Source organism: Notolepis coatsorum (assembly GCF_963971535.1).
Source record: "Notolepis coatsorum genome assembly, chromosome: 16".
Lineage (NCBI taxonomy): Eukaryota > Metazoa > Chordata > Actinopteri > Aulopiformes > Paralepididae > Notolepis > Notolepis coatsorum.
The window spans coordinates 42,851,405-42,878,256 of record NC_140180.1 but is presented as its reverse complement, the minus strand read 5'-3'; positions in this window follow the sequence as shown (position 1 = coordinate 42,878,256).

The window sequence follows — 26,852 nt, the reverse complement described above, 5'->3', positions numbered from 1 at the left end:
CAGGAGAAATATCAGTACCCATATATACAATGTGCATCAATCAAATACAAAATACAATATCAAAATACAATATCAAAAATACAAAAGGTGAAACGGGGTCAAAAGCCTTTTGGAAGTCCTTGTGTTCAAGTTCAATCAGTTCGTATCATAGAAAAGGATATGTCATAGTCATACCGTCCTTGGAAGTTATTGTGACTCAAGTTCAATTCGTTCGTTAATTCCTGATCCACTTCATCACTGGGAGTGAGGAAGGCAATTCACAATCCTACCAGATTGTTGAGGCAACAGGGTTTAACAGATCAGGCTCCTCGGTATAGCCCTGATCTAGATCTGAGGTTCTTTGGGTTGGCTCGCCATCTTGTGTCGGTCCGGTACACCGCCTCGTGGGCACACGTGATGAGTATTGGTCGGTCGGGACTCCTGGGAACTCTTCCCGGGGGTGGAAAAACCTGGCCTGCATAACAGGCATTCAGAAAATAAAAGCTATTTATTTATCATCTTTCATTGCTTTAGAATGGATAATCAATCAGACTACTTTTGGCTATGCTAAGCTAAAGTAGGCTACAATATCACAGTACGTGGGAACATCCATTTGACTTATGCTAAATTAGGCTAAAGTGCACTAGCACATGGACACATTCCTCACATTCCATATTAAACTCTCAAAAGCAACCGAAATGTATATAGACCATGTTCTTATCATACAGCATATCAATACAATTATAAGTACTTCTGAAATGGTTTCTTTCTAGTTTTCATTTAAACAAATTGAGCTTGGAGCTTCGCTAGCATGACTCAGGATGAAGCTACATTATTAGCTAGCCATACAGTTTGCCGACGTAGCTCGTGTCGTGCGGATAACGTTGTTAGCCGATTAGCATTGTAAGGATGTGCCTTGCACCCAAATAATTATGTATATGTGTCGCAGCGACAACCAGAACCTGCAGATTCCTCCTGAGCAACGTCAGAAGGATACGCCCCTTACTGACAAAAGAAGCCACCCAACTCCTCGTCCAATCAACAGTCATCTCCCGCCTCGACTACTGCAACGCACTGCTATTGATGAAACTCACCAAAACCGTCTCTGGAAGTGGTATTGTTCTTTGACAGCAACAACCTCTTCGGTTTTGTAACTGGGGGAATCTTTTATAACTGTTTGATAACTATTCCGTGGTGCTAGTTCATTCCGGTTCTATCAGCATTCAGTATCTGCGTCAGTCTCCGTCAATCTATGATCTTCATCTGTGTGAGGCGTGGCGCAAACTGTTCACCTAACTCACGTTCTGAGGTAACTTAAAGGGGCAGTGAGGCAATTCAAAGGATTTGGTCAAAACGTTGTTAACCTCACATGACCCTTTAAACTCTTCCTTTGCATGTGTAATACCAACAAAGTACCAATGGAAATATATATAACCCAATAACATTAACTCTTTATGTTCTTACACAATAGCATTAACTATTTATGTTCTTATTCAATGGCATTAACTATTTATGTTCCTATAACTAAATAGTTATGAATCTGAAACCTGGGTTACAATCACTTGGAGGCAGACTGTCAGAATCATGGCACGATAGGAGCGCAAAGTTCAAAAAGAGGGCAGTAAAAGCCCTCGACAACATAGTTAAAAGTCAAAGAGGCCAGTAGAGTGAGACAACAGGTCGGGTTTGGGTAGGTGAGTGCAGCTATGTTAACAGAAATGGCTATGGGGAGAGGCGGTTAGGTGGCCGAGCGGAGATTGCGTTCGTCACCAACCCCGGAGCTGTGAGCTGGATTCGCAGCTCACAGCTCCGGGGTTGTCACCAGCTTGGCTGGCCGTCTGCACTAATACAATTGGCTGTATTAGAGGGTGGGAGAAGCTGGCGGGGTGGGTCCGGGTCGTTGTAAACAGCGACTCCTACAGTTCGGTCGGGGCGCCTGCTAAGCGCGGATAGGACTTGAGGGGGATAGTGTGGTCCTCCCACACGCTACGCCCTCTCGATGAGAATCCGCGCTGCCAGGTGAAAAGAAGCAGTGATTGGCTGGACGTGTGTCGGAGGAAGCACGTGGTAGCCTCCACTCTCCCAGATGATCTGACTGTGGGGGGTAAGTGCGCAGCGACCAGGAAGGGACTGGGAATTGGCATACGACTAACATTGGGATGGGAGAAAATCGGAGGAAAATGGAGGGGGAAAAAAGACCAATACAAAAAAAAAAAAAAATGGCTATGGGGCGACAATAATATGTACAAGAGACACGGTTTCCATCTGTGGCCTTGCTCTGCTGGCAGCGGTTTATTCATTCACATTGACTCATACCACAACAGCTCATGTGTTCTCCTCTCCGGGAGAGGCATGTGTGGGAAGAAGAAAAAGTAGGAGGGAACCAAGACTTATATACTCCCAACCTGGCGTAGACAGTAGAAGCTCCGCCTATAGCGCCCTCCAGTGGACACAGATATATATGCAGTCATGGGAGTAGTAGAGGACAGTTACAGTTAGTTACAACCATACATACACCCTCTAAATTCAACAAGCTAGTTGCTGAAGAGCTGAAAGCTAACAGCTGGTGGATGAGGCTAGCTACGGCAGCGCTGGTGGAGGCTAGCTGCTGCAGGGCTGGTGGAGGCTAGTTGATGCAGGGCTGAAGGAGGCTAGCTGCTGCAGGGCTGGTGGAGGCTAGCTGATGCAGGGCTGAAGGAGGTTAGCTGCTGCAGGGCTGGTGGAGGCTAGCTGCTGCAGGGCTGGAGGAGGTTAGCTGCTGCAGGGCTGGTGGAGGCTAGCTGCTGCAGGGCGGTGGAGGCTAGCTGCTGCAGGGCTGGAGGAGGCTAGCTGCTGCAGGGCTGGAGGTGGCTAGCTGCTGCAGGGTGGGTGGAGGCTAGCTGCTGCAGGGCTGGAGGTGGCTAGCTGCTGCAGGGTGGGTGGAGGCTAGCTGCTGCAGGGCTGGAGATGGCTAGCTGCTGCATGGCTGGTGGAGGCTAGCTGCTGCAGAGCTGGTGGAGGCTAGCTGCTGCAGGGCTGAAGGAGGCTAGCTGCTGCAGGGCTGGTGGAGGCTAGCTTTTGTAGGGCTGGTGGAGGTTAGCAAGCCTCGACTGAGACTAGTTACTAGTAGACCTCAGCCCACAAAGCAGAAAAAGCAAAAAAAAAAAAAACAATAAAAAACAATAAAAAAAAAAAAATCTAACCCTAACTAACCGTACTGTCATGCACTTGTCCTAATAAACTAACCTACACTGTAGCACTCAACACTTTGATGAACATTGTTGCTCAGCTGATAGAGTTGTGCCCTTCCTGATGGCTTGTCGTACAGAACTTGTAAGTCGCTTTGGATAAAAGCGTCAGCTAAATGACTAAATGTAAATGTAAATGTAGAGACTACAGCTTATAGAGCAGATGGAGTAAGCCTCAGCTCACAGAGAAGATAGAAAAGGCCTCAGTATGCAGATGGAGCCCACAACACCAAAACAGATTAAATAATCCACAGCCACAAGAAGTTTCTTTAAAAAGCGAGCCCCTCTGCAGCAAGAGCTAGAGCTCTGAGTAGGCTCAGCTTGTACCTATAGCAGTTCCCCAGAAGCAAAAAAAAAAAAACCCCAAACTGTCCACAAATTCACAGCACAAAATCCTTACCCTGATTGGAAATAATGCCAGGATGAAAAATTAACTACTGGTTACTAAAAAGAGTACAAAAAGTCTTAAAAACTAATAAAAAGACAAGTTACAAACAAAACATGAGCAAACACTGAACAGAGACAATAGACGTGCTGCCACATCTTTGTCCCCTGTATTTTATAATTTAACCCTTGCACTGAAGGACCATATATCTATGTTTTTACATTTTAAAAGTAAAGCCAGTCCGAGTCATAACACACATCTTACCATATTTAGATAGTTATGTTTGAAAGCACTGTTCCTCTGGAGTTATGTGGTTATTTATCTGAGGCAATACATTTATTATGATAATGAATACTGATGATACTATTAGTATAATGATCATATGATAAGTACACATCTAAAGCAAGGTAAATGGTAAATGGCTGCATTTATATATAGACCTTTTATCCATTATTTTATTTATTATTGTTGATTTGATACCATGAGTGATCACCCAAGGGGATCAATAAATTAACATCTTATCTTGTCAGAATTGTACATGTGTAAAACCTGTGGTCTTGTCTACAGTATGTTCAAACATGTAGGCTAACCCCTGTGTTTTGTAATTAGAAAGGTTCAGCATGTATCATACCAATTGTAGGTAGGCTACCATATATTTATTCATCATCATCAACCTTAACCTATAGGACCCTTTTGTGCCCCCCTTAGCATGCACGGTTTCCACGGTGCTCCACTAGTAGTGAAGGGCCATGGCCATGGCAACATATTCCCTTGCCCTAGCAACTACTGAGCGAGTGATATTATTACATGCTGAGTCATTGTTTACAGGCCATCGAGTGTGTGTCGGCCTGCTTTCTTAGCATTAGCTTAGCCCGTGTAGCTCTTTGTGTTTGATGTGTGTGTTTCCGCCTTGTGTGAAGGGCCTACACATGTGATGCCATTAATTGAAGTGTGTGCTAACCCCCACCATTCAGTGTAGCTGTCGTGGTCACGTTACCTCTTTCCTACAGTGAGACACAAGAGAGCCCCAGACACCAAGTTCGGCATCTGGCAATTGATGGCTGGGATGCTAGAGATTTAAAAGGTGCATTTCCCAATTCTCTCTGCTGTGACTATAAAATAATACTTTTGTGCAATCAAATCCCCTTGTTATTCATTAATCTGATGTAGGGGCGACAGTGGCTCGGGAGGTAGAGCAGTCGTCTGGCAATCCGGAGGTTCCTGGTTCGATTCCCGCTCCTCCCGGGCAGCGTGTCTATGTGTCCTTGAGCAAGACACTTAACCCCTAATTGCTCCCGATGAGCAGGTTGGCACCTTGCATGGTTACTTCCGCCGTTGGTGTGTGAATGTGTGAGTGAATGGGTAAAATGTGAGTAACAAATTGTAAAGCGCTTTGGATAAAAGCTCTATATAAAAATGCAGCCATTTACCATCACTGTTTGGGGTTATTTTTCGAGTCCAGGTCGACTTGTGACATATGCACAGGGACTTGTTCTTTATTCCCCATACCTCATTATTAATGAATGATTGTGAGTCGGTGGTGTTTATTTGTTTATTTATGGATCCCCATTACCATTAGTCTACACCCATGGGTGAAAGACTATTCTTCCTGGGGTCCTAACAGGTGTGATCACCCTGTTGACAAAACATTAATATAGTGCATGAATGTTCTGCAACAGGAATCTCATGTGGGAGGGAAACGTTATCTTGCATTCCTAACCAGTCCACGTGAGCGGATCGGCGCGGCCGAGAAATCCGCTCTTCGCTCTTTAAAGCTTGGTCCGCTCCGCTAATCACTCATGTTGACCCCGCCCCCAAGTCGCTCTCCGCTCGCTCCCCGCTCACCTTGAATCGAGCGCTCCCCGCTCCCCGCGCCAGATCGCTCGGCAGTTTTTTTTCTTCTTTTTTTGGAGCATGGTGTAAATGAGCTCAAACTACAACAGTCTACACCCCCTGGGCCCCTTAACAATTGTATTGTTAACAAATGTATTGAGCCGCATTGTAATTGTAGCCATTCTGCAATGTTAAATAACGTTGTTTATCCATTCACTATCTCTATTAAGCGATGATAGGCTAGCCGAGCCACAATGCTATGGTCGCTGCCATTAACGTTAGCATGTAAGCTAACGTCAACAACAATGGCGTCGATATACTTTTTCTAACTGGAGTGAGTGTGGGCGTCTCTACAGTGACAAAGCCTGAACGAACAGCCTATCACAGGTTCACCCTTCTCATTGGTTGAAAATGGCCTTCATGTTTGTACATCGCCATCTGTTGCTTTGGCATTGTACTGCATGTATATATTACATCAGTGTTAAACCACTGTGAGCGGCCTGGAGTGGATTGGAGCGGAGGAGAACTCTCGCTCCGGACGTCGCGCCGACTCATTTTAAAACCCACTCCTCGCTCACGTCAAAACCGGCCGTTCCGCTCCCCGCGCCGCTCACGCTCCGATCCGCTCACATGCACTGTTCCTAACTATTATAACCATAGAACTCATGTGCTATTCTGATGTATTTCTCATCATTTTCATGCCCAAATTGGAATGTCCTTGCATACCCCCAGGCAGGGGCGTAGCTGGGGGGGGGGGTAGCTTAGGATGATTCCAAGGGCCCAGCCCTAGGGGGGCCCCCCAAATTTTTTTTTTTTTTTTTTTTTTTTTACTAGACATCACTCAGGTGTATTATTGATGCTCTCATTGATACTATGTTTGTTTCTGAAGTGTGTGTGTGTGTGTGTGTGTGTGTGTGTGTGTGTGTGTGTGTGTGTGTGTGTGTGTGTGTGTGTGTGTGTGTGTGTGTGTGTGTGTGTGTGTGTGTGTGAGATATATAGAGAGAGGGGGGGGGGCTTTGGTAGACTATTGCATTGGTCCATTCATTGAAGATGAACGCAATGCGACATCCTTTACTAGTGTAACTGAGGGGTACAATTCCCTGACTGTATTGATAAGTATGGTATCATTAAACCACTACCGCTTTATGTACTTACTACTGGCCATACAGTACACGATATCTAAATATGATGAACACTTTCCACAATGAAATCGGTTCCAGTCAAAGGTAATAATCAAATATTTAATGGAGCAAAAGGTACATAGAATATTTATCTTACATTTATCATTTGAATGCACTTGTAAGGCAAATGAGTACTCGTAGGCAAATCAACACTGAATGTCCAATCTCTGGTTACGCAGGAAGCAAGTATACAACCTGGCTCTTAGGGAATTATATCTATGGTACACTTAATGATATAGCGGGATATTCTGGAGGGGGTCCTCCCGGTTGTAAGCCGGTAGGGGGGGTAGGAGAGCCGTCGGTAGTAGACCGTCTGGTCAACGATATCTATGGAGACTTCAAGTACAGAAGACAGTGCAATAGACTCTTGATCCGCAGATGAATACACCTTGGTTCTCTTGTAGGCTGTAGCTCCACAATGAAGAAGAAGCTAGGCGACCTCAGTCTCTCTGAGCGCCGACTCAACTTGACTCCTCTCGGGGGTAAATCCAACACTCACAGGCGTCGGCGATTATCCGCTCCACAAATCACAGTACCAAAGCAAATATATATTCCAGCCGCATAGGGCTCAGCAGTCGTCGGGTAGGTAATCCAGTGTACATGTCCCTCGGTCCTCGCCTAGATCTCCTCGGATGAAAGCGCCATGTGGTCGGCCCAACCTGGATAAGACTCTAGATAACACGAGGAAGCGTTGGAGATGCTGGTCACTTTAGAACTCTAACCGCACGATGCACCATACACGATAGACTATTATTACTTGATAGAAATACGTCGCACTCGACGGTACAGTGCCAAACTCTGACAATTCAGTTATTAATTCGCACGAGGTCTCAATGCTATTCTAAGGCCAAACAGGCCATACTTCACCGCACGTCGTATCGTGGGTGAGGCTTCACGTTCTGTTACTAAGTTGGGAAGAAGGGTAAGGGACCTCTACATTTACTTGCGCCATATTTATATGCACGGTGAACAAATAGTGCCACTCTCATTTCGGTAGCCGTATCCCTGAGCGGAGCCGGGGCTAGTACGGACATGTCTCGTCGGTACCTTTGAACTTGACGCCAGGGGCTGGTCCCCTGGCGCCTGGTCCTTTGTCCAATAAGAGAATGAACTATTATGGGCTATAGTAGGCTAAAGGGATATTCCGTGCATATGTACAAGGAATATACAAGGGATATCAAACGACATACAAATACTATTCAATATATATCCATAAATAAATATATATATTCGGTTTAATCTGATCCTTCGTAACAACTAGGCTCACCCACCAACAGTGCAGGTGCTGAACTGCTGATCCGAATGTATAGGTAAAAACCATATTATGCGTTTTCATCAATAAAAAAATGGCCAAACAAAATTCCGCTCGCGCGCTTACGCGCGCTCGCATTCACTGGGGGCCAACAAATACATTCTTTCATGGGGCCCAGAATCTGGAGCTACACCCCGGCCCCCAGGAGCTTTCTTTGCACACTAGTTTGAGAACAGCGGCCATGGGGCATAATGAAGGGAATACATCACAACAATAATGTGACAAATTAAATTGTATTGAACGCTGTGTCTCGCATACATTTAGGAATGTTGTGAAACAACTTTGCATCACATCATGGCTAATGTGCTTAATGTGTGAAATAAGCTCCAGTGTGCTGTGTTTGTGATATTTCCAGTATACAAAGAAGGACATCCATGCTTTTTAATGTGTGTTACACATACCAACACAGAGTGCATTCTTTCATATATAATCAGCAGTGATGCCACAGATTACTTGTAAAAGTAATCCGATTACTGATTACTGATTACTCCTTTAAAAAGTAATCCAAGTTACTTTACTGATTACTTGATTATCAGAGTAACTTAGTTACTTTGAAAGTAACTAGGTTACGAAGTCGTCGTCGTTCCCCCAACAGTTTTTTTTAAACGCTTTATTGAAAGTGCATAAATTGTTTTTAACTTGTTTCTCTGCACATAACGTAAATTGTTAAACTAGTGCTTCAGCTTCTGTACCATCAAGTATGGTAAAGCAACAGTCTATGATGCTCACAGCATTAGAGCAGCCAGCCAGTGGTTGTACAAAACCAGTGTATCTATTCACATCTAACAAATGCAGGCTGAACTATTCAATTATATCAACTGTAACTATTAAATTGTTTTTATAAATGTCTCTCTATAAACATACAATCAGTCTCTCTTTAACATGTAAATTAACTGTAAATCTGGCAAATAAGAGCTTTTGCTCTGCCACCATCAAATATACATTAAGGGACTAAACACGTTTCGCAATTATGCCACAACAATGTGGAACGCCCTACCCAAAGCTGTAAAGGAATGTGAATCCCTGCCCACATTCAAAACCGCCCTTAAAGAGCACCTACGGGAGGCTGCAATTCGAAACTGGCCACCATAAATGCCCAAAACCCCCACCACCTCCTAATAGACAGTCTCCTCCCCACCGCATGTATATATTCCCTCCCCGCCGTATGTATATTTCCCTCCCACCCACCCACCCCCTCCTAATGTACAGTCCCCTCCCCATCATATGTATATACTCTGTCAGGATCTAGGGGTAACAGTACTGTATATTTGAATACCGCCTATGTCACAAATGTATCAGTACTAAATACCTATATGTCCCTATGCCATAAATGTCATGTATGTTGTGTATGTCATAAATGTCTATATGAATTGAAAATGGGGGACCCTGATGGAAACAAGACAAACGTCTTTCTCAGGTCTGCATCCCCTTAACAATTGTATGTATTGAGCCGTACTGTATTGTACCCATTCTGCAATCTGTTAAATAAAGTTTTCATTCATTCATTCATTCATCAATAGGGAAAGTCCTCCTGTACCTGAATGAATGAATGAATGAAAACTTTATTTAACAGATTGCAGAATGGGTACAATATACAGTACGGCTCAATACACACAATTGTTAATAAGGGGATGCAGACCAGAGAAAGACGTTTGTCTTGTTTACATCAGGGTCCCCCATTTTCAATTCATAGTCGAAGCGTCGGCTAGTGTTGTGATTCCAGATGCTTTCAATGCAATTGGATGTGCTGTTTTTAGCGGTAGACAGTATTTTGACTGAGGCTACGTTTAAACGAGCGTTTTGGGGTGGAAGTCTGAACAGAAACCGCAAAAGTCTTCTTGCGGTTTCACTTCGTTTAGACAAGCGTTTTGTAAATGAATTATCAGACGAACATAACAACGGAGCCCTGCTGTCACACGATTGGCGCATATGTCACATGACGTGCTGTGAAGACCCGCCCTACTCTGCCTCTGATTCGCAGACTGTGGATGGGGAATGTGATTGGGCCAAAGCAGAGTCACTCACAGACAGAGAGTCCAGTCACGCCGCGGGGACACATTCTTGTGTAACCCTTTCACTGCCACACCACGTCACTCCATAATAATAATAAGAAAAACAGCTCAAAATGTATTTTTGACTGTCGAAAACGAAATAAAATACTGCATTCCGCCTGCATTATGAATCTGCATTATGAATTTATGATGAGATAGTAACGAAATAGTAATGCACAGCCACTTGGACAAGTAACTGCAATCAGATTACTGGCTTTTAAAGATTAACGCGTTAGATTACTATTTTCGGGGGAAAGTAATCAGATTACAATAACGCGTTACTTAGTAACGCGTTACCGGCATCACTGATAATCAGTGACATTATATTGCTTTCCCTGCTTGGCCAATATATTATTGAAGCAATTCTCCCACAGGTCCACTCTGGCCACAGGGTCCCTATATGGTTACCAACCATTATACCAGGGTTTCCATTGAATAGAATTTTGATTGGCCTGTAAATATAAATCTTGATGGCCATCTTATTATATTTATTTATTTATTTATTTATTTATTTATTTATTTATTTATTTATGTTTATGTAGTATGTATGTATGTATGTATGTATGTATGTATGTATGTATGTATGTATGTATGTATGTATGTATGTATGTATGTATGTATGTATGTATGTATGTATGTATGTATGTATGTATGTATGTATGTATGTATGTATGTATGTATGTATGTATGTATGTATGTATGTATGTTGTATGTATGTATGTATGTATGTATGTATGTATGTATGTATGTATGTATGTATGTATGTATGTATGTATGTATGTATGTATGTATGTATGTATGTATGTATGTATGTATGTATGTATGTATGTATGTATGTATGTATGTATGTATGTATGTATGTATGTATGTATGTATGTATGTATGTATGTATGTATGTAGTATGTATGTATGTATGTATGTATGTATGTATGTATGTATGTATGTATGTATGTATGTATGTATGTATGTATGTATGTATGTATGTATGTATGTATGTATGTATGTATGTATGTATGTATGTATTTATTTATTTATTTATTTATTTATTTATTTATTTATTTATTTATTTATTTATTTATTTATTTATTTATTTATTTATTTATTTATTTATTTTATTTATTTATTTTATTTATTTTATTTATTTTATTTATTTTATTTATTTTATTTATTTTATTTATTTATTTATTTATTTATTTTATTTATTTTATTTATTTTATTTATTTTATTTATTTTATTTATTTTATTTATTTTATTTATTTATTTATTTATTTATTTATTTATTTATTTATTTATTTATTTATTTATTTATTTATTTATTTATTTATTTATTTATTTATTTATTTATTTATTATTTATTTATTTATTTATTTATTTATTTATTATTTATTTATTTATTTATTTAATTAATAATTAATTAATTAATTAATTAATTAATTAATTAATTAATTAATAATTAATTAATTAATTAATTAATTAATTAATTAATTAATTAATTAATTAATAATTAATTAATTAATTAATTAATTAATTAATTAATTATTTAATTATTTAATTATTTAATTAATTAATTAATTAATTAATTATTTAATTATTTAATTATTTAATTATTATTATTATTATTATTATTATTAATAAATAAAGTAACACAACATTGCAATACGAAAATATAACAAAAGAAATCATATTTCTTGTTTCTTATGAGCATACAGTGAATGGCGAATTGTTAGTGATATTGTTAGGGTTTGAAACCGACCTCAAACGCACGGCACAGACAGGTAGTTCAGAGTTAGCCAAATACTAGGGCGTATTTATTTTCAGAGTCAAAAAGGAGCAAGTAACAATCTTGAAACAAAGGGAGACTGCCTTCAGCAGAGTTATCTGCGGCTCTGCAGATCCTCTTGGTGTTCGAGGTGGGGAAACGGTGTTGACGCCGAAGCGGCTCTGCAGATACTCCCAGCTTCAACTCGAGGTGGAAAAGAGCGAGAGAGAGAGATCAATAACAGTCCACATCACACAGAGGCAGTGCGGTCTCCTCCTCCCTTAGCTGAGTCCAGAACAAACAAAACGATATCTTCAGTGTTCACCACAACACACAATTTAGCTGAGGGTCAGTGCAAAACAAAAACGATAATCTTCAGTGTCTCTTCTAAACACACACCCCAGCTGAGTCCAGTGCAAGCAAAATGATAATCTTCAGTGTCTCCTTTAACACACAACTTAGCTGAGTCAAGTGTAAGCAAAAATAGAACTCTTCAGTGTTCTTCAAAACACACAAAACAGAATAGTCCAAAAAGGGTTTGGTTCAAACTCACCAAAGCGTAAGAGTAAAGCGGGTAAACGAGGCGCAGCTCAAAACGGGGGGACAAGGTCTTCACCAGCGGCAATCCACAGATGTCCTGGAGGGAGAGTAGACGAGGCACAGCAACGGGGAACAACAGGCAGAAACAGAAGTATTCAAAACGACCCGACATCGATTGAAGGGAAGTCCCAGTATAAAAAGCCTCTGGGGCGCTAATCAAAAACTATGACAGGTGCGTGCTGGAATTGATACTTGCTCCAAAAGCGTGTGGCGGGGAATGCACCAATCAACACAGTACCTTAAAGGAGCGGAGCGTGTGGCGGGGAATGAACCAATCCTCACAGATATGCGCGCATGGCTTACTTAATGCATAGACTACGACTGCCCACCTGTGACACACAACAATCACACAAAGCCCTTTGTTGCAGCAGGCTACAGTAATGGTGAAAGAGATGTTCCTTATGAATAAGTTCTTTAAAAACCCCACTACTAATGTGTAAAGAGGAGACCTATGAATAAGAAAAAGCGGAACAAGCAGAAAACATTGAGGCAGCAAAACATGCTTTAAAAAAAACACCAATCTTTCAGACCTGAGGGGCTGGAAATAATACACATGGCTGAGACATGACACTGTGGACGGTGTTGAAATAACGTTCTGCAAATTTTGCGAGAAATCTGGACAGACCAAAGGATTAATTACATATGGCCATTCAATTTTACATTTGGCCGGTAAATTAGAATCTTATTGGCCATGTTGGCTGGTCAAAAAAATTCTAGCGGAAACCCTGCATTGTATACCGATAGCATTTATGAGTTCTGTGGACAACACCTCATACCATAAGTAACAGCAGTGCACAGGCCTTCAAAGCAAATCCAACCTCAGCCTAGTCCTTATCACTTAGAGATCATCTCTCTCATCCTTGAAGTAGATGTGATCAAAGGTGTGGAGGAATGCACTCGGTACAGCACATACCTCCATAGATACTCCACAATCTCCCCACTTTGACGTTACTTTCACACTAACCATGTTACTGGTAGAAGACAGAAGTGAGAGTTGCCTAGAATTTGTATATATTTTGTTAAGATAGCAAGCTGGTTCTTTCCAGCAAAGGGTTAGCCAGTAGATATACAAGATACACATATACCAGTAAAGTATGACATACAAGATCTTAGCTGGTGTTGCGATCTTGTTTGGTTTGACCACAACAACTGTCTATATGATATTAAATGTTGAGAGCCTTCCTGAACTGACCAGCTACTGTATGATAACCATGGACAATGTGGGAAATTCAATTGGTCAATGTTTAAAGGGGACATGCATTGCTATTCCTTTCACTATTTGGGCAACTTTACACAATTCCTGTGAGTCTATGGAACACATCTGTAAAGTTTTATTTTTTTTAAATCATTGTTTTATATTTTTAATCAATTACTCAAAAGCAAACATTTTCGACTTCAAGATTCCAAGCTGTTTGTGCTGGGCTCCGCCCATAAGCGCTTTGAGTGACAGTCACCCACAGTCTGCGACTGGCAGACAGATAGAGAGAGATAGAAAGATTGAGGGGGATACTAATTAATTTCACCGCGGGGGGGCATAATCCCACGGGACAATGTATTGGTAACTTGTTTCAAATGACAATATATACCGCTGTGAATATTATTGCATGGATCGGAATATGGGCGTGCGCGTGGGAGTCAAAGATATTTTGACAGTGATATCCCAGGGAGAAGCCCCACACCAGCCCTGCACGCACACACATTTACACACACTCCTGCGGGCGGCCCCTCTCTCTACCAGGGAGAAGCCCCACACCAGCCCCGTACGCACACACATTTACACACACTCCTGCACGCGGTCCCTCTCTCTCTCTACCAGGGAGAAGCCCCACACCAGCCCTGTGCGCACACACATTTACACACACTCCTGCGTGCGGTCCTTCTCTCTCTCTCTACCAGGGAGAAGCCCCACACCAGCCCCGCGCGCACACATATTTACACACACTCCTGCGCGCGGTCCCTCTCTCTCTCTACCAGGGAGAAGCCTGCGCGCCGGTCAGGTTGTGTGTAAAATGTGTTTGTTTCCCCGACAGAAGCTCCTGTCTCTCTCTCTATCTCTCTCTCTCTCCCTCTCTATCTCTCTCCCTCTCTCGTTCTCTGCCTCTCTCTGTCAAAACCCGCTTGAGGAAGTGCAGGTATTTCCAATATGGTTGCACTACAACCATAGAGGGGGCGTTAGTTATGCAGTGCCTTATTCACGTTAGCAAAACAGTTAAATAAGAATGACCTAATTCACTGGAGGAGGAGATTGTTTCAACTGAATTAGAGCAATCCGCCAAAATGGTAATTAGAGACACAGACCACATTGATATAATCCCCCAGGGAATGCTAGGAAACAATGCTAAACACTGGAAAGGGCCATTTATAAGTCATGGGACCTTTAAAGAAGATGACTTCTGGCATTACAATTAGCTGACTGATAAGAGAATACGAGTAATATTGATATACCACTTGATGCTATTCTGTGTAGCAATGTAGAAAAAACAACAACAACAACACAATATTGAGCCATGTATAATGTATGATAAAATTGTGAATGGTCTAAATGATGGCAGTAAATTATTCTGTCAAAAAACTGTCTAAACAATAATTGAGATAATGAATTGATGATTTGCTGGCTAACTTGGACTAAACATCCACTGAGAGCACATACACAGATTGAGTGGTAGTTGTATTGTTGTTCTCTGAATTAAAAGGTTGTTACAGGGGTGGTTGATAGACAAGGCAGTAATAGTAGCAACAGTGTTGATGTATGGTTTTTAGGAGACAAGAGAACTGTATTATTGAAATGCAAATGTGACAGATTACATACCAATTGTTTAAATGTGTTACAAAATACAATAATATATATATATAAGCTTATATAGAAATGCATATATATATAATGCTTATATAGAAATGCATTATATAAGCTACATCACAGGGAAGTGTGGCTAAAAAATATGACATGTTTTATAATTCCTTCAATAAACTATTGAGTGCTTATACAGAAAACAGTGGAGTGAAAACACAGTACTGTACGTTTAGAATAATCTGTTGGAGAATCTAGGAAAAACCATTTCTAAATGATATCAATTGCAATTTGATATAAATTGAAACAATAGACCACTACCACTGGACTCAAAGGCATTGACTTTGAATGGCTGGCGATGCATAATTAATGCTTTAAAACAATAGACATAATAAACTTCAAAGATACTTCAAATAAATAGCCATTAGGTGGTATGTGCGGTGAATAAAGATGGTGATTGGTCGATATAAAGCAATAGGACGCACTGATGATGTTATTACATTGAGATGTAGTGCATTACGTTTGGCGCTCAATGAGCGTACGGCTCCAAATAGAACAAAGGAGAGCAGCGCACGTCAGTCAGTTAAGAGGGATATCAGTCAGTTAAGAGGGATATCAGTCAGTTAAGAGGGACATCAGTCAGTTAAGAGGGACATCAGTCAGTTAAGAGGGGCATCAGTCAGTTAAGAGGGACATCAGTCAGTTAAGAGGGACATCAGTCAGTTAAGAGGGACATCAGTCAGTTAAGAGGGACATCACTCAGTTAAGAGGGACATCAGTCAGTTAAGAGGGACATCAGTCAGTTATATATCGTACTTGGCTTATCGCGTCCCGCTCTTAAGCCTATCGAGATATACCTCATCTCATGTACCTATTGTACTCCATCACGAATAAAAACAAGTACACCCACACCTGCCGGGTCCCGCCTCTATGGAGGCGTAGCCTATAAAACAGTAAGCATGGTCACCAATACACTCTTCCTCTATTTTCGTTTCCATCATAACGGTCGCAGTGCACCTTATGTAAACTAGTTGTTATGAAAAGATTATGAGAAATTGCGTAATGTTGAAAGTTACCGGAGGTTTGCTTACCCGTGGAATCTTCGGGGCATGTTTCAGCGACACGTCGGGCCTATTCTGATGTTTCCTCGTCTGGTGACAGCAGATCCGGAACAGCGTGCAAGGTTGGCTATCGGGCCGGCTTGTACACAGGTAGGCCCTGTGTCACCAGGCATGGGTATTAGTGTTAGTAATGCTGGGTTGTTTTGTTACACAACCATGTTGTGTGTCGGCGCCAGGGGCGGGATGGTTTGGTGGACGTTTCACTGCAGTGAACGGGTTCCAAACGGTCCTGGAAGCGTGCTGTTAAACAACTAATGCTAACGCTACGTGCTAATGCTACATGCTAACACTACTGCTACGCTGTTCTAATGTCTCCGCCGTGGGATGTTGCTGCTTTTCCCTCCTCTTGCCCGGTTCATCAATGAAGGTCAGTCGGTAGCTAATGTGGGGGTTTTGCTGAGTCCTATTTTACCCTTTTTACAGGTAAATGGGTTGTCAACAGGGTGTGCCATGACTAGGTAGGCCTAGCCAGGTAGCGTTAAACCTGTGCCCCGGCGGGGCTTTGAACGGGGTTTCCACCCGGAAGCCGATGCTTGAGGCTCGGCGGGTGGCAGTAGATCTATACTACTGCAGGACGGGACTTAGCGGCGGCCCGTGTTGTGGCTCAGCTGACGGTTTTCTGTCCATAGTAGCGTTGAACGCTATGCTATAGTAGTGTAGTGGGCTACTGTTTTGTTCTGTCTCTCCGCTACGAGAATGTCTGTCTATGCTACAGCTTTCTCTCCTCTCAACCATTCCTGCTGATGGTCAATCGGTGTCTATTGGGGGAGTAGTGCGGGGGGGGCTTTGTTTATCTTTTGGGTAAATGGGCTAAGCTGGGGCTGGTGTGCTGTTGTGAATATTTTGAATGAATGCGGGACTGGTTTTCTCTGGTCCGCCTCCCCTTAACGTGTGTATATGGGCTTGCTCATTCTACAGTATTTTGTGGTGTTAGTTCTTTTATTCATTTAACCCCTTCATGGTGCACACCACAGTGGAGGTTGCTGTTTGCAACCACCAATGGTGCTCCGTGTTAACATCAGTCCTTTGCTTTTGACATATTGAAACAGTGCCCCGCCCGGCCGACGCCATGGGTGGGTCGGCCTGGCAAGTGGCTGGTGGGCTGCTAAAGCCTGTACCGCCACGGTATGGAATTGGCAGCGATTAGAACTGTGTTCGAATTGCTGTTTTTTCTATAAAAAAAATGGTGTCTGGTGGAGGGGCCTTGAGGGCCAGCCGACGTCGACACATCGCGCGAGGTTGTTGACGTTATTAGCTTTGACCTAGCCGCAAGCTATAACCGCTCAGGGTTCCCCTCTCCGCAGGGGATTTTGGTCTTCTGCTGGAGCGCGGGCGGTATTGTCCTAGGCCCCACACCGCCTCACACCGCGCAGCCAGAAGAAGAGAGAGCACGGCCTCGTCAGCGGCGATGACGAGGCCCTCGACAGGCAGCCATGTTTCCCCCGCCAGAGGTATCCTGGGCGTTGAATAGACAGGTGTCCACAAGGCCGACAGCCTTGGCGGCCGAGGGATCGGCCATGTTGGATGGGCTCGGCTTGAACAACAAGCCGTCGCCGTCCTGCCGCGAGCAGCCCGCTCTCCGATCACTCCCTCCCCCAACACCAGCGGAAAAAGGGGGCTCTGATTGTTTCCTTTGGCTGTGGGCCGCGTGCCTTCGTTGAAGCGCAGGCGGCCCCACTTTTCGCTTCTCATGGGGACAGGGGCTGACACCCAGTTGATGGCTGAGCCTGGGTCTGTCCGTGAGAATGTTGTGCTGTCAAGCGGCTCCCACACCATAAGCTGTGTTGGTGAGCCTGGTGTTACGTCTGTCAACTATAAGTGTTGTCAGCAGGGGGGCTCGAAACCTTTTGAGGCACACAGTGCGGGCTTCCCCGGCCTCGCCTTCGCCAGGCCAGGTATCATGTTGGTACCTCCCACTCCCGCGAGATCGGCAGTGGTCTGAAATGAAGAGGTGCGCGTGATTTAGGTGGTAGTAATATCACTGCAGGGCTACGGTGTGTAGGAACCCATGGGGTCCTCACGCCTTGCATGTCCGGCTGCAGAACAACTCCTCAGCATGTTCTGGAGGGGTGTTCAGTGGGGGGGCTTTTGTCACCTAGATTGATGTCAGCTTCCCCCGTATCAAACCGGCCCTTTCTGTCGGGGTCCCCCCTTGGGTGCGATTGCCTCGTGGGTAGTGTCAGGTTCCGACCCGACTCCACGGAACGCTCAGCTCGCAAGGGTCCAGGGTTGGCTACACACAGCGGGTGGGACCGGGCCAACTATCTACAGTTCCTGGCGGACCTGCGCCACATGGCGGCGGGTGTGTTGGGAGTGTCATCACATATGATACGGCAGTACCATATGTCGAGGTGGATGGAGAGAACGCTGAGGCGGGGACTTGTGTTTACACAATCCCACCCGTTTTCGGGTTTGGTACAGACCCTATTGTCAGGGTCACCAGCAGTGACAGCTCTGGTCAACGAGATCCAATCTCTGTGGACAAAGCAAGCCATCGTTGTGGCGTTCTCCTCCCGGTGTTCTCTGGTGCCTGAGAGATCGGGAGGGGGGGGGGGGGGTGTCAGACCCATGCTGGACCTGTCCCATGGGAAGGTTCAGCATTTTTTGGATCGTCTCCTACCTGTTGAACACTGTCAGGTGGGGGTCTGGTTCTCCTCCATAGACCTGTAGGATGCGTTTTCACATCTCCAATCTTCCATCCTAGGGCTTACCTACGCTTCCTTTGCAAAGTTAGCGTATGAGTACCAGAGGCTGCCGTTCGGTTTTTCTCTGGCTCCCCACATCTTCACCAAGTGCGTCGTCAGGGGTTATGAAGTGTATTCTGCCCTGACGACGTTCTGGTCCTTCGCGGTCAAGGTGGATCGTCGGGTCTCGTACCAGGCAGGTCCCTACCAGCCTGGGGTTTGCTGTAGACTGGAAGTAGAGTACTCCTCTTCCCAGTCAACGGTTGGAGTGCTATGGGCATCCCTCTCAGAGCGTGTTGTCGACACGCTCGGGAGGTTCCGTCCTAGGACGGTTACGGCGCTGTCTCACGTCATGTTTTTCACCGACGCCTCCCTCGCTGGTGACGCGTCGGGCCAACGCAGTAGGGGGCAGCTGGCAAACCATGCTGCCCGGTCTGCGCTACGTTCAATGTGTTGGTATTGAAAGCGGTCCTTCTGATCAGGACGGACAATACGACGTCAGTGTCGTATATCGACAGACAGGGAGGAGTACGCTCCCTCCGTCTGCACCAGGCGGCGGGCGGCTGGCTATGGGCGTCCTCCATCTGGGCGGCCTGAGGGCTCCCCACATCCCCGGCAGGGTGAATGTGGGTACAGGTGTACTGTCGCGGGGCGGTCCTAATCCTGACGGGTGGGGATTACGTCCGGACAGAGCCAGGCAGGTCTGGGACCGATGCCGTGCCGCCTGGGATTCTTCCCCATACATCTGTTAGGTCAGTTGTTGGGATGGGTACGTTGAGGGGCGCAGGTTCTTGATCCTGATGGTGATACCATCCGGAATGCGCATGCTCCCTCCACTGTCACGCTTTACGCGGGCAGATGGCGTATGTTCCAAATGTGGTGTAAGGCGGGGGGCTGGGACCCAGTCTCCTGCCCCCTGGATGCTGTCCTTAGTTACCTCCAGTCTCTCCTTGATAGACTGTCGGCTTCGACGGTGAGGGTATATGCAGCAGCTATATCCTCCTATCATGAGGGATTTGAGGGGGATGTCTTGTTCAGCCACCCTCTTGTGAAGCGTTTCCTGCTTGGCGCTCGACGTGTTAAGCCGGTGCAACGCTCTTTGGCTCCGAGTTGGGATCTTCAATTGGTCCTCGGTCGGTTGTCCTTGGCCCCGTTTGAGCCTCTGGAGCAAGCGCCGTTGGAACAGCTGTCGTTCAAGACTGCGTTCTTGCTGAACGCGTGGGTGTGCTTTGTGCTCTCTCGGTACGACCAGAGTGCCTGTCTTTCGTTCCGATTGCGGTGCCACTCTGCGGCCTAATCCTGCCTTCGTGCCTGTAAATATCCGGAGTTCTTCCGCTCCAGGGATTTTGTGGTTCAGGCGTTTCGTCCGCCTCCTCACGCTAGTGAGTTAGATGCGGGCCTTCACCTGTCATGTCCGGTCCGTGCTTTGGGAATTACCTCAGCCGTACTCAGGACCTCGGGGTCACGATCAGCTTTTTTTCTGTCACGGTGGTTCTCAGGCCGGTAAGGCACTATCGAACAACGCCTGTCCCATTGGTTGTGCGAGGGCATTGCCCTCTGCTACACGTTGGCCGGGCTGGATCCCCCTGGGGGCGTCAGGGCGCACTCCACTCGTGGGGTGGCTGCCTCTGCCGCTCTGCTGGGTGGGGCCTCGGTGGAGGACATCTGTGCTGCAGCTTTATGATCCTCCCCGGGCCCCTTTGTAAGGTTTTACCTCATGGACATGACCGGGGGTTCTGTCTCCCAGGCGGTTCTGGGGTCTGTGGCCTTTCCTGCTTCCCGTCCTTTGGTAGGGTAGCAGGAGTGTGTGGGTATGGGCCACAGTGTGTTAGGTCACACGTGGTTCCGCCTGTGCTGTGTGTTCAAGGGGTTCTAGTTCCTCCTTGCTCGCACTCCGGTGGAGTTGACTGCGCCCCCCTTCATTAGGAAGGATGGGGTGACGGGACTCCCCAAACCCCTTGATGTGGGCTTACGGGTCCTCAGGGGGTACATTTGTCGGGCCTCGCGTCCGCTCTAAGCCATATCTCGATAGGCTTAAGAGCGGGACGCGATAAGCCAAGTACGATATATAACGATAGTTATATGAGTACTGGCTGAGCGTCCCGCTCTTAAGCGGCCCTGAGTCCCCTTGAGGGATCTTTTACTGGAAACAAGATCTTTGCGAGGAAGAGTGTATTGGTGACCATGCCTACTGTCTTATAGGCTACGCCTCCATAGAGGCGGGACCCGGCAGGTGTGGGTGTACTTGTTTTTATTCGTGATGAAGTACAATAGGTACATGAGATGAGGTATATCTCGATAGGCTTAAGAGCGGGACGCTCAGCCAGTACTCATATAACTAGGTTATATACATAACCTATCGTTAAAAGGGGCATCAGTCAGTTGAAGGGGACATGCGTTATAAATGGCTTTTTTCTGTGTTTAGCATGGTTTTATAGTAATAGGGGTTAGTATCAATGGGTCTGTGTCTCAATTACCATATTGACTCATCAGTCTAGTCTAAAGTTCACGAGATCTTCCCTCACTCAACTAAGCTGTTCTGATTTGACGGTATTGTTGACGTGAATAGGGTACTGATTTGCATAACTAACGGCCCCTCTATGGTTGACAGCGACAGCAGAGCGAGTGGAAATATCACTTCCTCAAACAGAGCGAGGCAGAGAGCGCATAGTGTAACCCGACACTTCCTCAAATGGGTTTTGACCAGTGGCGGCTCGTGAATTCTTCACGGGGGGGGCGGAATTAATTAGTATCCCCCTCTATTTACATTTACATTTACATTTAGTCATTTAGCTGACGCTTTTATCCAAAGCGACTTACAAGTTCTGTGCGACAAGACAGCAAGAAGGGTATAACTCTATCAGCTGAGTAACAATGTTCATCAAAGTGTTGCGTGTTACAGTGTAGGTTAGTTTATTAGGACAAGTGCATGACAGGTTAGTCAGGGTTAGATTTTTTTTTTTTTTTTTTTTTTTTATCATTTCAGATAATGGTTGAAGAAGTGAGTCTTTAGTCGACGGCGAAAGATTGGACGGGATTCGGCTGTCCTAACTGGGATGGGTAGTTCATTCCACCATTGTGGGGCAAGGACTGAGAATAGGCGGCTTCTCTTTGATGACCCTCCGGGAGCTTGGATAGGAGTAGATCTGAGGCGGCCAGAAGATGCAGAGCGTAGGGGTCTTGAGGGTGTGTAGTTAGAGACCATTGACCGGAGGTAGGCGGGAGCGGTTCCCTTTGCCGCACGGTATGCTAGGTCGAGGGCCTTGAAGCGGATACGTGCAGCAATGGGGAGCCAGTGCAGGTCCCTAAGAAGTGGGGTGACATGGGCCGACTTCGGTAGGTTTGAGATCAGGCGGGCCGCTGCGTTTTGAATGAGTTGAAGAGGCTTGGTGGCAGTGGCCGGGAGGCCAGCTAGCAGTGCGTTGCAGTAGTCGAGGCGGGAGATGACTGTTGATTGGACGAGGAGTTGGGTGGCTTCTTTTGTCAGGAATGGGCGTATCCTTCTGACGTTGCTCAGGAGGAATCTGCAGGTTCTGGTTGTCGCTGCGATGTGAGCAGAGAAGTTCAACTGGTCGTCGAGGACAACACCAAGGTTCTTGGCGGTCGGGGACGCGGTCACAGCTGCATTCTCGACTGTGATGGAGAGGTCGGTCAGGGGGGAGGATTTGGCCGGCAGGTGGAGCAATTCTGTTTTGCTTAGGTTCAGTTTGAGGTGGTTGGTCGTCATCCAGGCGGAGATGTCGGACAGACAGGCCGAGATCCGCTCAGAGACGTGGATATCTGAGGGAGGGAAGGAGAGGAAGAGTTGAGTATCATCGGCATAACAATGATATGAGAAGCCATGAGACGTGATAATGTTACCCAGTGATTTAGTGTAGAGGGAGAAGAGAAGGGGTCCTAGGACCGAGCCCTGGGGGACACCCGTCCGGAGGGGGCGGGTGGCCGACAGAGTCCCTCTCCATGACACTTGGTAGGAGCGGTCATTGAGGTATGATGTCAGCCATGTCAGCGCAGATCCAGCCACTCCCATTCCTGCGAGGGCTGCGAGGAGGATCTGATGGTTGACTGTGTCTATCTCTCCTTCTCTCTCTTTCTCTCTCTCACACACAGCGCGATGTGGAATCGATTCGTTACACAATCAGACCTAGTATGTGTAGTAGTATATACCAAGTATAACTTCAGTATGAGTACAGGGCTGTACACATATTTTGCATATTGTTAAACGAGCCAAGGCTAGCTATTAAACTATCGATATGAATCGAAAACGGGGGACCCTGATGTAAACAAGACAAACGTCTTTCTCTGGTCTGCATCCCCTTAACAATTGTGTGTATTGAGCCGTACTGTATTGTACCCATTCTGCAATCTGTTAATAAAGTTTTCATTCATTCATTCATTCAAACATAGACGATATTGAACAATAATCCACTTATTTTCAATCCAAACGAGAGAGAGAGAGAGAGAGAGAGAGAGAGAGAGAGAGAGAGAGAGAGAGAGAGAGAGAGAGAGAGAGAGAGAGAGAGAGAGAGAGAGCGTTAGTTAGTTAGTTAGTTAGTTAGTTTAGCATTAGCTGAGTGGCTAACAGCGGCTAACGTTAGCTGAGTGGCTAAGAGAGAGAGAGAGAGAGAGAGAGAGAGAGAGAGAGAGAGAGAGAGAGAATTAACTCACTTTGTTTAATTGAAACGTGGTCCAGCCGGAGGGCTTGATAAAGTGTATGTCCACTGACTGTCCCCCAGACTGTTGTCGATGTATATCCACTGCCCACTGTCCAGACTAGAGACTGCATCACAACACACAGCATCGAACATCCTGCAAACTACCTGGCGTTCTACCATCCACTTTTAAGCAAAACCGAGAAATGCGGCTACGGAAAAGTACTGTCGTCGCCGCGTCGGCCAATCAGAGAGCGTCTCCGAGAAATGTGGCTACGGAAATTATAGACGCCTCTTGCTTAGACCGCTTCAAAACGCGCCCGTGTTCCATCATAATACATCATATTTCAACGCACAGCGCGTTACGCACTGATTGGCTGCGACGGATACAGCGATGAAACAGTGCACGGCGTGCACGCGCACTCAAAGCGCTATTGCGTCTAGCCCGAGAGAAATGCGGCGAGGAGAAATGCCGCTACGGTAACGGAACGTATTCTCTATCAGACAGTGAGTCACTTCCTGTTCAGGAAAACGATTATTTATATTTGATATATTAACGTTATATTGTGCATTGGAAACACAAACATACTTAAAATGAGTAAATATTATTCATTTTAAACATGTTTATATTATTTATAGGGCTATAAAACAAAAAAACAAAAACTAAAAATTCTTATTCTCCTCTCTTTTAACCAGGGTTAACCAGGGGGGGCGGCGCCCGAGCGCCCCTAGTGGCCAGCCGCCACTGGTTTTGACTGCGAGCAGGGAGCGGACGAGTGAGAGAGAGGGAGAGATAGAGAGGGAGAGAGCGAGAGGGAACCGTCTTCTCTCACACACACGCAGCGTTTACACGGTGCTCCGTGCCTCTGTGTGTCCCTCTCTATCTCTCCCTCGCAGTCGAGCGCCAGCATATCACTGTAATATCTTTGCGCATGCTCCCATGCGCACGCCCGTATTCCGATCCGTACAATAATAATCACAGGGGTATATATTGTCATTTGAAACAAGTTACCAATGCATTGTCCCGTGGGATTATGCCCCCCGCGGCGAAATTAATTAGTATCCCCCTCAGTCTCTCTCTCACTCTGTGCCAGTCGCAGACTGTGTGGATGACTGTCACTCAAAGTGCTTATGGGCGGGGCCAACACAGCCTGAAATCCTAAGTGAGAAAAATTTGGCTTTTGAGTACTTGATTAGAAATATAAAACAATGCATTTATTTTTTTTATAAAAGCTTACAGATGTGTTCAATAGACTCACAGGAATTGTGTAAAGTTGCCCAAATAGTGCTAGGAATAGCAATGCATGTCCCCTTTAAGAGGGACATCAGTCAGTTAAGAGGGGCATTAGTCAGGGGTCATCAGTCAGTTAATATATTGAAATTCTTTATTGGGAAAACCACATTGAGATACAGTATCTCGTTTTCGAGAGGGTCCCACATTTTGTGCAGTGTAATTCAGAATCAGAACACATAACACAGAACAAAAAAATTAAATAAAGGACACATACAAAAACACAACAGAACAAGTACACATTATAAGAGGATATGTCTCATTATAAGAGGATATGTCTCAATCTCCATCATAATAGGGTTACACCCTACGTGACGGTGCCACCGCAGGGCACACAAATATGCTTACCCCGCGATGACACCACCAGGCAGCCGCCGCGAGAAAGGCCCAACAAAACATTCAAAGGGTTAGTAGAATACAGGATGTAATAGATATTGAGCTCCAGGACTGGCAGGAGAAGAGGAGCAATCAACCTGCCCAACGAGCGCCCCAAATCAACCAATCGGCCCCCCCTGCCTAAAAATAGCCAACTAGCCAACTAGCTAACCCGTAACACCTGCATAAAGGACGGCTATGCCCCACGTCCCCTCACCAGCGCAGGAGCCCCACCAAGGAAGCATGTACAATTGACCATAAAATTAGAACAAAGAGCATTTTTTAAAAGGTAAAATGAAGATATGGATCGAATGGTCACCGGAAGGTTGTTCCAGTCCGAAAAGGCTTTGAACATGGAAGATTTCTTGGCCATTGCTTTTGAAAATGGAGAGACTGTGAAAAAATACTGTACAGAGTGTCTTAGACGATAAGTGCAAGAAAAAGGGACTATCAACTGTTTCAGATAAGCAGGATAGTCAGAATGGATACATTTGAAAATCAATTGCAGCCAATGTCTCTGTCTTCTTAAAGTAGGAGAAGGCCAGTCTAAGGTTTGATACATAGTACAATGGTGTGTTTTGAACGGACAGTCAAGAACAAATCTGCATAGTCTATTGTAAGCCACATTTAGAGGTGATAAGTGGGTTTTGGAGGCAGCTTGATAGACAACATCAGCATAGTCCATTAATGGCAAAATAAGTTGTTGTGCAAGTTTCGTTCTAACAGTGAAGGAAAAACAATGTCTAGCTCTATAAAGGACTCCAATCAGGGAACAAAATAAGTACCCGCCAAACGTTAATGGCGGGCAGATTTAAGGTTTGGCGAGTAACAATGAGAGGTCTGCCCGCCACCTGGCGTGTAACAAAATAGTTCATATCGATACTCTTATTTTGAAAATCCTGTGGCGGGTCTCATTTCCGCCCCAAGCGCAGCTCCAGCTATAATATCTATGGCTCTGGCAGCTAGCAACGTTCAGTTCATATCGATACTCTTATTTTGAAAATCCTGTGGCAACTCGACGAGTCATATCCGCCCAGTCCGTGCTAATGTCTGTGTGGCGCAGGGCGGTCAAGCAGAGGAGCAGGGCTACACAGCAGTGCGCCTAATTTGCGACCCGAAATAAGTCTGTGGTGTTTTTTTTCTATCACAACGGGTCAAATGCATCTAACATGCTTTGCATCGTCGCCATTCCTTTATGCCCACATCGCCCGAAATTAACGTTACGTTACGTTAGCGTAAGCTAACAAGCTAATCCTGATCAGAGGCAGAGCCATAGAGAACAGCAGGGAGGGCACTCTCCCTTTCTCTGTGTGTGTGTGTGCATTTGGAAAGACGATGTAGTCACTAGTCAGGACTCAGGACAGGAGTATATTATAGTAAACTGAGGATTACTGAGGATGGACAGATAATGTTGATATTCAAGTATAAAAAAGTTTCGAGAGGAGTGGAAGTTTGAAGACAGACTAGACTACAATATGATGCGGGGGTGGTGAGTTGAAACAGTGTGTGTGTGTGTGTGTCCCGACCCCACTTCTATGTTTCAAAAAATTCTTTGCATTTAAAACTATTAACGCTGACTCATTCCTTCAGTCCACAAAAAATTATGCTAATATT